Raw genomic sequence first — 9,754 nt, 5'->3', positions numbered from 1 at the left:
TTAGCCCTACCCAGATTTGTCTCTCCTGGCTGAGAGTTAGCCACTTTCTTGAGGGGCATTTTCCTGAAAGTTTGGGCCCCAAACGTGGGTGCTCATTATGCATGGCAAAGCATGGATTATCTTACCATTCTGGAGGTCAGAAGTCTCCCTGTCTCACGGGCTAAAACCCAGGGGTTCCTTCTGGAGGGTTAGGGGAGAGGGTGTTTTCGTGCCCTTTTCAGCTTTCGGAGGCTGCTTGCCTTTCTCGGCCCGGGGGCCCCTTCCTTCATCTGCGAAGCTGGCGATGGCAAGTTGAGTTTTCTCTTGTTGTATCACTCTGACCTTTTCGGCCACCCTCTTCTGCTTTAAAAAAACTGCTTATTCCATAAATATTTATTAGGTATCCATGCAGCATCAGGCTCTTATTCTGGACACTGTGGATTCAACATGAATGAAACAGACCAAATTCCAATTTTTATAGAATTTATATTCCAGGGAAGAGGCCAATAAAAACAAAATCAATAAGGTGACATAAAATATTTTAGAAGATAATTTCTGTGGAGGAGAAAACATAGAGAAGGAGGATAGGGAATACTAAACAACCCTTTCCTGCTTTTAAGGACCTCTATGATTACATTGGCCCACCCAGATAATTCAGGACGATCTCCCTGTTTTAAAGTAGGCTTATTAACAACCTTAATTGCATATGCAACCTTGATTGCCCTTTGCCACATTAACAGAACGTATTTGGAGGTTCTGGGGGTCAAGGCATGACATCTTTGGGGTGGTGGCATGACTGCCTCACTTGAGGTCAGTGTGAATCTCACTTGCCCCTCCTTTCTGGTCTCTTTCTTCAACTCGCGCAGTCCTGTTAGATACCTGTTTCCATGCAAAATTTCCTTTGTAGGAAGTGTCTCAAAGCTAACAAAAGCTTTCCAAGCAATGCTCCAGTTCCTTACCACTCCTGGGCTGGCAGCATGGCCATCACCATCAGCTTGCTGGTAATGCAGAATCTCAGGCTCCATCCCAGACCTCCTGAGCCAGAATCTATGTTTAAGCACAGACCAGGACAATCTGCACCCACATTGAAGTTTGAGACGGACTGGGGTAGCTCCTTGCCACACTGGAAACACTTTGATGTCTAAAGATTCATTGGTCAGGGTGCAGTCTGGGCATGGAGACCTTTCAAATCTGCTGGATGGTTGGTTTTTTTTTTTTAATTTTTAAACCGATGTTTACTTTCCTCCAAAGTTATTTCCATCTTGTCTAAGAGCTTGTGGAAGCACAACTTAAGACCACACACTGGTTGTTCCTACCCATTCAGTGGCCTGAGCAGTGGGAGCTGCTGCCCAGTCTTCAGGGGCAGGCTGGGCACTCCAGTCTTCAGTGGGGACCTGCTGATTAGGCACAGAGGACGCCTGTAGCCTTCTGACCAGTCTGTAACCTCTGGTTGAGTAGCAGTAAACTCAGGAGCTGGAGCAGTCCCCTCACCCTGAAATTCCTCCTTGGTCACAGCTCTCTCAGCAGCAGCCTGCTCTTCCTTTTCAATCTCTTCAGGATCTCTGTAGAAATAGAAATCAGGCATGACCTCTCGTGATGTTCCTGGGAGAGGGTGCCACGCATGCGGAGGGCTTCCCGGGCCAGCATCCACCACCTCAGACCTACTGAGTGAGCTCTCTTGTTGTTGCCTGGGATGGCGAGGTCCACATAACGCAGAGGAGAATCTGTGTGACACAGAGCAATGGTAGGCAGCTTGACATAAGACGCCTCTGTGAGAGGCTGGTGGTCAGCCCTGGGATCAGTAACCAGTAGAAGACGAGGATCCCGGAAGGCTGCCTGGATTGGTTAGTGAAGGTTCTGGGAGTGAAGCGGCCAGCACTAGGAGTGACTCCAGTGGCAGCAGCAAACTCCAGCACAGCTCGCTGGCCAGTATTCTTGGAGAATGTGACACTGACATCAGCAGGGTTTTCAATGGCAACAATGGCCTGAGCAGCAGCAGAAGCTTCTCCCAGGTCCTCTTCAGATTTATGACGTAGATGCCGTCACTTTTCCCTTTGTAGATGTCCTGTTCCATTTAGAAGTCAAGGTTGCTGCCACCTCAGTGGGTTCCTGCTGCAAGGAATTTGAGGACATCCTCCTCCTTCATCTGCAGGACATCAAGGACTCTGGACATGGTGAAAATTTCCCTTTAAGTTAAGGTGGGAATCCAGGACAACAGTGTATGGGCCCTCCCTGAGGGGCGCAGAAGCCTACTGGGTGGTGTTAATGGGAGGCAAACTTGGAGACCTGCTTGTCTGCTTTAGCTGCCTTCTTATGCAGGAGAGGACATTTCTCAGGGAGCAGATGTGACCTGGCAAGGGTTATGCAGAGGCTTACCGTCCAGCCCAGGAGAGGATTTGGGTCTCTTGACTTTCTGGACTGAGGTCTTCTGTCTCTACAAAGAAAATAAAAATAATAATAACAATAACAATTTGGGTAGAGAGGGGGGAGGGAGGATGAGACTTCCCCCCATTTCCATATCCTTTTTTTAAGAATTTGAATTATTTTTAAATGTCAAACATGTTATAGTTTTCATATAATATAAAAACATTAAAGACTTGTCAAAAAACAATAATGAAAACTCAGGGGCTCTAATAATGGCCATTTTTTGACCCCCTCTCCCCATGTACCAAGAACTATGTACCTATTTTTTTCCTGTGATTCTCACTGTGTCTTGGCAAGGTGGAAAATAATTGCCCCATTTTGCACTTTTTTGGAAAGACCTCCGAAGATCTATGGTTTAGCCACTGAAATCTTGCTGAGACCTGAAAATGGGAGGTGTACTGTGTTCAGCAGACCCTAAAGATCTTATCATAATTTCCTGTTTCCACTAGTCACTTGCTCTGTGGGTCACTGAATTTTGACCATTAGCAGAGAACCAGGAACAAGTGCTGTGTGCTCCTACCCAAGCCACCCACCCCATCTTGCCCCTTTCTCCTCAGGGGACAAACCACCTGCCTTTGCCTTTTCATAATAAAGTTGATTCTTAAACAATCATGGGCACAACCATGCATTGCACAGGAAATGATTGGAAATTTAATTATCATTATTCATATTTTGGAGTTCAAACACATTATTCATATTTTGGAGTTCAAACAATTATTTTGGATAATGTTTGCCTACTTTATTGGATTAGTTGTGGTAAAGATGATAATAATGATACTGATAAATAGCTAATAACATTTATTAGCCAGGTGCAGTGGCCCCTGCTTGTAATCCTAGCACTTTAGGAGACTAGGCAGGTGGATTTCTTTTTCTTTCTTTCTTTTTTTTTTTTGAGACAGAGCCTCAAGCTGTCACCCTGGGTAGAGTGCCGTGGCATCACAAATCACAGCAACTGCCAGCTCCTGAGCTTAAGCGATTCTCTTGCCTCAGCCTCCCAAGTAGCTGGGACTACAGGTGCCTGCCACAACACCCGGCTACTTTTTGGTTGTAGTTGTCATTGTTTTGCAAGCCCGGGCTAGGTTCGAACACGCCAGCACCTGTGTATGTGGCTGGTGCCCTAGCCACTGAGCTATAGGCACTGAGCCACAGCCCCATTTTACAATGAGAAAATTGAGGTACAGACATTACATGGGTTGATGCGTGGAAATGGCTTAGTCTGTGGCCGCCAGGCCCCTGGCACGCGTACATTCACAGGCTTCCTCTCACTCTCTCTCTGATAGCTGCCTGGTTGATTCCAGAGCTGGCTCTGAGGATACCCCATGAAGCCTCCTTGGCTGAGGGTCTTTACTCCAGGGGATGTTGCCCTGTCTCTTCACCTCAGTTTCCTCTGCTAGGCTCTGCCTTTCTCTCCGAGGTGCTGGGAGGATTCTGTAAATAGTTCCCTTGAGGTGCTGGAAGCACTGGGTGGAGAAACTCACTATAAATACCCAGCACTTATAATTAGCTTCTGTGGCGGCACAGTTCTGCCTGTGGAGGAGGTGAGCACCTACAGGGGCAGAAAGTCAAAATGTAGGGACCCAGGGCTCTTGACAATGGCTTCTTGTCACCACTTGAGCTGGAGAGGAGCCGTGGGGAGTGGAGACCCCCAGATAAGAACACAATCCCTCCCCATCCCCCATCTTGCCGCAGCTCCTGCTCCCTTGCTCTCTCTCCGAGACCTCCTGCAAATCAGTGCACCCCCCGAGCCTCAGTTTCCACATCTGTAAGATGGTGTCATACACTGTAAGAGACATGTGGAGGCTCTGGTATGAATGGCAGCCATAAAGCACACTAAAGCACCTTGCAGGGCTGTCACTGCCTGTCACTTAGCTGTGCGATGCAGCCTGTCCTGGGGACTTCCAGGAGAGAAAGTGATGTCAGCACATACGTAAATTTCATGAGTTTTAAAATAACGTTTACCCTCACAAGAATAGCTGAAACTCCATGATGAAAAAAACACCTGGTAATGGACTCAGACAGTGTACAGACATAGGAAAGGGTAGAGGGTTCCCCAAACTTTGATAATGGTCCCTGGATGGATATCCTCCTGGTCCGTCGGACTTCTGACCCTCTGGCGTCTGGCCCATGGCTCTGGGCTGCTCACCTCCTTTTTTTTTTTTGAGAGAGAGTCTCACTTTGTCACCCTGGGTAGAGTGATGTGGTGTCATAGCTCACAGCAACCTCAAATTCTTGGGCTCACGTGATTCTCTTGTCTCAGCCTCCCAAATAGCTGGGACTACAGGCACCCACCACAATGCTCAGCTATTTTCAGAGTAGGGGTCTCACTTTTGCTCAGGCTGGTCTTGAACTCCTGAGCTCAGGCAATCCCCCGCCTAGGCCTTCCAGAGTGCTGGGATCACAGGCGCCACCATCCCCTTGTAAGAGTGCCATTAGCATAAGCTGCTGGAGAGTCAGATGAGGTTTAAGATTTGTTTTTTGGCACTGATCACATGGAGGGGGAGGAATCACACCTGGGAAAGTTTATCAGCCAGAACCACCTGAAACTCCCAATCTCGACAGATAGGAGGATCACTCCTACGTGCCGAATTACATATGCTGTACAGACAGCTCCTAGTATTGGTGCACAGAGTAGGTGCTTAGTATACACGCGATTCTTCTTGTTCCCTTTGTGTGCACAGATAGTCAGATGTTATCTAACTTGCAATCAGATGGCCTTTCCCAGCTAAAGACTCAGCAGTGGCAGAGGCATCCTGTGCTTGTATCATGTCTGAACCCCACGCTCCTTCTCTGAATGACACTTCTTGCTCGTAGCAGTCCACCTCTAGAGTGTGTCTGGAGTCATTCTGCTTTCTGCATTGGGGGCTTCTTGGATGTTGCTGGAACCTGCTCAGCCTGTGCAAAAGTACAGCCCCACAATGTCGAGTTAACAGCCCAGGGAAACATCAACCTGCGGGGAGAGGAGCGGCAGATGGCTGTGCTGCTCTCCCTCCCTCAGCGGGAAACCCGGGAAGGCTTCCTGCACACTTCTCAGGAGGTCCCTGCAGCCTGAGCTTCTGTTGTTCCCAGTGGTGACCTTGATGATGAACATGTATGGTTTTCCCTTCTAAATCTTTCCTTTCCTTTGCTCCTTCTTCCTCTAAAATGAACCACCTGCACCCAAATCCTCATCTCACATTCTGCTTTTGGAGAAGCCCATCTGTGACATCATCGCTAGAGTGAGATCTGAATCCCTGCTGTGACGGCAGGGCCCTGCGCAGTGCTATCCTGTCATCCCAGCTGCTGTGGCCACACCTGTTTCCCATGCCTGCCATCTTCCAGCCACACTGGTCACTTGTCTAACTTGCCAACCATTCCCTCCTCATGGCCTGTGCATGTGCTGTTCTCTCTGACTGGGCTGCCCTCCACCTTGCCCTTCTGTGTCCATCCTACCATGGCTCAGCTCCATCCTCCACTGCTACCTACCAAGCCATCCTCCATGGCTCGGCTTACATGTCAGTCCCTTAGACAGTGTCACTCTCTCCTGCCCTTAGATCCTTGCAAGTTCCAACCCCCTTTATTCTCTGTTGCAACTTGTTTCTTTTCCCTTGTGCCGGTTTGGTGCTGTGTATTTATTTGAATGTTTGTTAATGTTTTCCCCACTAGTCTGTGAACCCCATGTGAACAGGGACAACCTCTGCCTGCTTCCATGAGCTCAAGAGCATCCAGAAAGGTCCTGGCATGTGGGACATAGTTACTGAGTGAAGATGGAGTCAGGTTCTTCCTGCTTTCTAAGCTTTCTCTACTCTGCCAGGCTATGGGGTGTCAGTAGAGGACATAAATGGAGGTGAGGGTGGGACAGGGCTCTGGAGGAAGGGAGGTGAGAAGAGCCAGTCCTCACCTTCATCACTCCCCCATGTCCAGGATCAGAGCATCAGTGACTATTGAATGTACACACCAGTCTGGGGTTAGGCCCTGGGAGGGCATACCAAGAACTTCTGTGGTCAGGAGATCTCTTGCACAGCTGGTGGGCAAGTTATGATTCCAGGATTCTAGGTCTTCCTGTGGAGCACAGGTGGGTGTGACTCCAGGGCCTGAGAAAGGCTGATCTTCATCGTCAGCCTCTATAAAAACAAGCCGGACCTGCAGCTAGTCTGGGTAACTGTGCTATCTCCAGAGATGCTGGAACGACGGCCTTGGCCAAGAAAGAATGGGATGTATTAATCAGGGATCTATAACATGCTGTGTGAAGTCCAATACTGCCTGGAGGTGCCCTGTGCCAACTTGCTACATAGTTTATTGGAAAAACGTAGATGGATTGTCTGCACCTGGTTTCAGTTATTATGCCTGGTTACTCCCCCTTGGTTTTGGCTATGTGACCAGAGGGAAATAAAGTGAACAAATGTCTCATTGAACTTATGCCTTGGCGTCCCTGAGGCCTGGATCCTGCACATGAATCTAGGTGGTTCACAGTTCAGAGCCCAAGTGTGTCCCATGTGGCTGTGCGGGGCCTTAGCAACTTTTAATGGACGTTGTGAGTTGTTCGGAAGCTGCCTCCAGTTTCCTGTCTTTTATTGTTCTGTATCCTTTGCTTGTAATAAAACCTTTTAGGAATTTTACCTTTTTGGAGTCTTGTGAGTCTTTTCAGTTATCTGACCCAGTATAATTGCTGCGGCCTCTCTTGACCCTGGGCTCTTGTTCTTTGCAGTTTCCTCTTTTCATACAAAAATTGTAGCATCCTCAGAACTCACAGGCTCCAGCATCTGCTTCTTAGGGAGGAGAAGGTGGATCTGTGAGGGCTCAGTCTGCATTTCAGAGCAGCAGAGGCCCAAACTGAAGGTGCAAATAGCCCATAATCACTGAGCAAGTTAGAGTCTAAAAAAATAACGTGACCTCTAATTCCATTACCCAGAGACAAAATGGTCCACACTTTATTATAATTCATTATTTTAATTTAATTTTATTTTTTTGTAGAGATGGGTCTTGCCGTGTTGCCCAGGCTGGAGTGCAGTGGCTATTCACAGGCATGATTCCACTGCTGATCAGTATGGGAGTTTTGATCTGCTCCATTTCTGACTTGGGCTGGTTCACCCCTACTTAGGCAACCTGGTGGCCCCCTACTCCAGGGAGGTCACCATATTGATACCAAACTTAGTGCAGACACCTGATCAGCATAGCACACTACAGCAGAACTTCTGGACTCAAGTGAACCTCTGGTCTCAGCCTCCAGAGTAGCTGGGAATACAGGTGCGTGCCACTGCGTCCAGCGATTCATTATCTTTTAACACCCCCCATATATATTTAAACATACCTATAACTGAAATATATTAGTAAGTCATTTTATATCCTCTTCTTTACCTTTTTATTTTTTTTCTGAGAAAGAGTCTCACTGTGTCGCCCTCGGTAGAGTGCTGTGGCATCACAGCTCACAGCAACCTCCAACTCTTCAGCTCAAGTGATTCTCTTGCCTCAGCCTCCCAAGTAGCTGGGACTACAGGTGCCCACCACAATGCCTGGCTATTTTTTGTTGCAGTTGTCATTGTTGGTTAGCTGGACAGGGCTGGGTTTGAATGTGCCACCTTCTGTGTATCTGGCCGGCGCCGTAACTACTGTTCTTTACCTTAACACTGCATCATAAGCATTAGTTGATGATCTTATAAAGACTCAATTTCCTCATCTGTAAAATAATAATAATGATGGTGGTGATGATGATTGTAATACCAGTACCTACATTACAGGGTTATTGTAGTGATTAAATGAGATAAAGCATGTAAAAGCTTTTAACCCAGTGTGTGGTACTAAGAGCTCAGCAAAAATCATTATTATAATAAAATACTTTAAAATTATAAATGGTTGCAGAGTAGTCGAGTGACTATGTCATTAGTCATGCAACGATTCCTTTATTGAACCTACAGGTAATGTTTAAGAATCTGGGTATCCTAACTCTTAACTCAGTGTTTTTTCTACTCAGGATTATATAATATTACCTTTTTTTTCATTTGAAATGCAAAATGTCAATGGTGAAGTCATTGGAGTCCACATGTGTTGAAAAGAATCACAACTGCAAAAAAAGTAAGGGATGCTCTGGGCTATCTGACCCTGGGGTGACGAGATTATTGCAGTCTGCAAGTATCTTGGAATCGAGTAGGGGAAGCTCACAGATGCACCGTGGAAATGGGATGGGATGTGTCTGCCATGCAGGTTTTGGTACCAGATGTCAGGCGGAAAAGGAGAGGCAAGCCCTAGTTGGCCTGGGGAAAGAGCCAGTGAGGGCATCCCAGACCAGGTCCCAGGGTGGTGCTGCTAGGCTTATGTCCTAGTCTGAATTCCTCTGAAATTGAAGCCTGGGACAAGGATGTGGGTACAGGTGTTTTATTTGGGAGGGGATCCCAGGAAGCAGGATGAGAAAAGAGGTAGACTTACTCTCAGAAGGGGAAGAGGCTTATAAAAGGCATGTCACTGAGCAACTGGGTCTTAGTGCCTTTGGGGACCCTGAGGAGCCGTAAAATAAGCTTCAGGATTGTTTCCCAGGGGAGGGCAGCCTGGGCGTTTATGCACCAGTGGTTGAAGGTTGCCCAGGGTGTAACTGTGTAATCTCAGGCTGCCTTGTGTGTGGAGATCCAGCACAGTGAGAGTCTGTAGTTCTGGAAAAAGCCCTGAACCGAAAAGTGGAGAGATGTGGAAGCCTGAGGAGGAGCCGCGTCAGGTGTGTGGGGACCAGACGCACAGCTGCAACCACAGCTGGCAGATGGTGGGAAGTGAGAGTGGATGAGGGATTCACTTCAGAAATGAGGATGCCTGTCCCCTGCAACTTCACGACCTCCTCTGCAGTCAGAAGCTTCCTCTTATTCTATGTCAGCCTCGCTCCCTTGCTGCAGTTTCTTTCTGTTTCTGTCTCCAGCCTAAAAGGAAGTGCTGGCGGCCAGGGTTCAAAGGAAATGCCAGAAAGCTACAATTGGCAGCCTGACCCCGCCAAATTCCTTGTGGGCTAGACTGATGCTCTCAGAAGACCCCTCTCCTTCCCTGATTTTTTTTTTTTTTTTTTTTTTTTTTTTGAGACAGAGCCTCAAGCTGTCGTCTGGGTAGAGTGCCATCGCATCACAGCTCACAACAACCTCCAACTCTTGGGCTTAAGTGATTCTTTTGCCTCAGCCTCCCAAGTAGCTGGGACTACAGATGCCTGTCACAATGCCTGGCTGTTTTTGGTTGTAGTTGTCATTGTTTGGCAGGCCCCGCGCCGGATTTGAACCTGCCAGCTCTGGTGTATGTGGCTGATGCCTTAGCTGCTGAGCTACAGGTGCTGAGCCTCCCTGATTTTTTTTTTTTCTTGCCTCCATCCTCACTGTGTCTTAATCCACTTACACCACTGAGAGCC

At 47.7% G+C, this 9,754-nt stretch overlaps 1 pseudogene; it reads right to left on the bottom strand.

Annotated features, from left to right (window-relative positions):
• Positions 1-1,268: 1,268 nt before the first annotated feature.
• Positions 1,269-2,152, bottom strand: LOC100943730 (annotated as a pseudogene).
• Between the last annotated feature and the right edge of the window lie 7,602 nt (positions 2,153-9,754).

This window comes from Otolemur garnettii, unplaced genomic scaffold (genome assembly GCF_000181295.1).
Source record: "Otolemur garnettii isolate 467f Iridium unplaced genomic scaffold, OtoGar3 scaffold00232, whole genome shotgun sequence".
NCBI lineage: Eukaryota > Metazoa > Chordata > Mammalia > Primates > Galagidae > Otolemur > Otolemur garnettii.
Note: the sequence above shows the minus strand (reverse complement) of the source record. Positions and strands in the feature narration are given on the sequence as shown.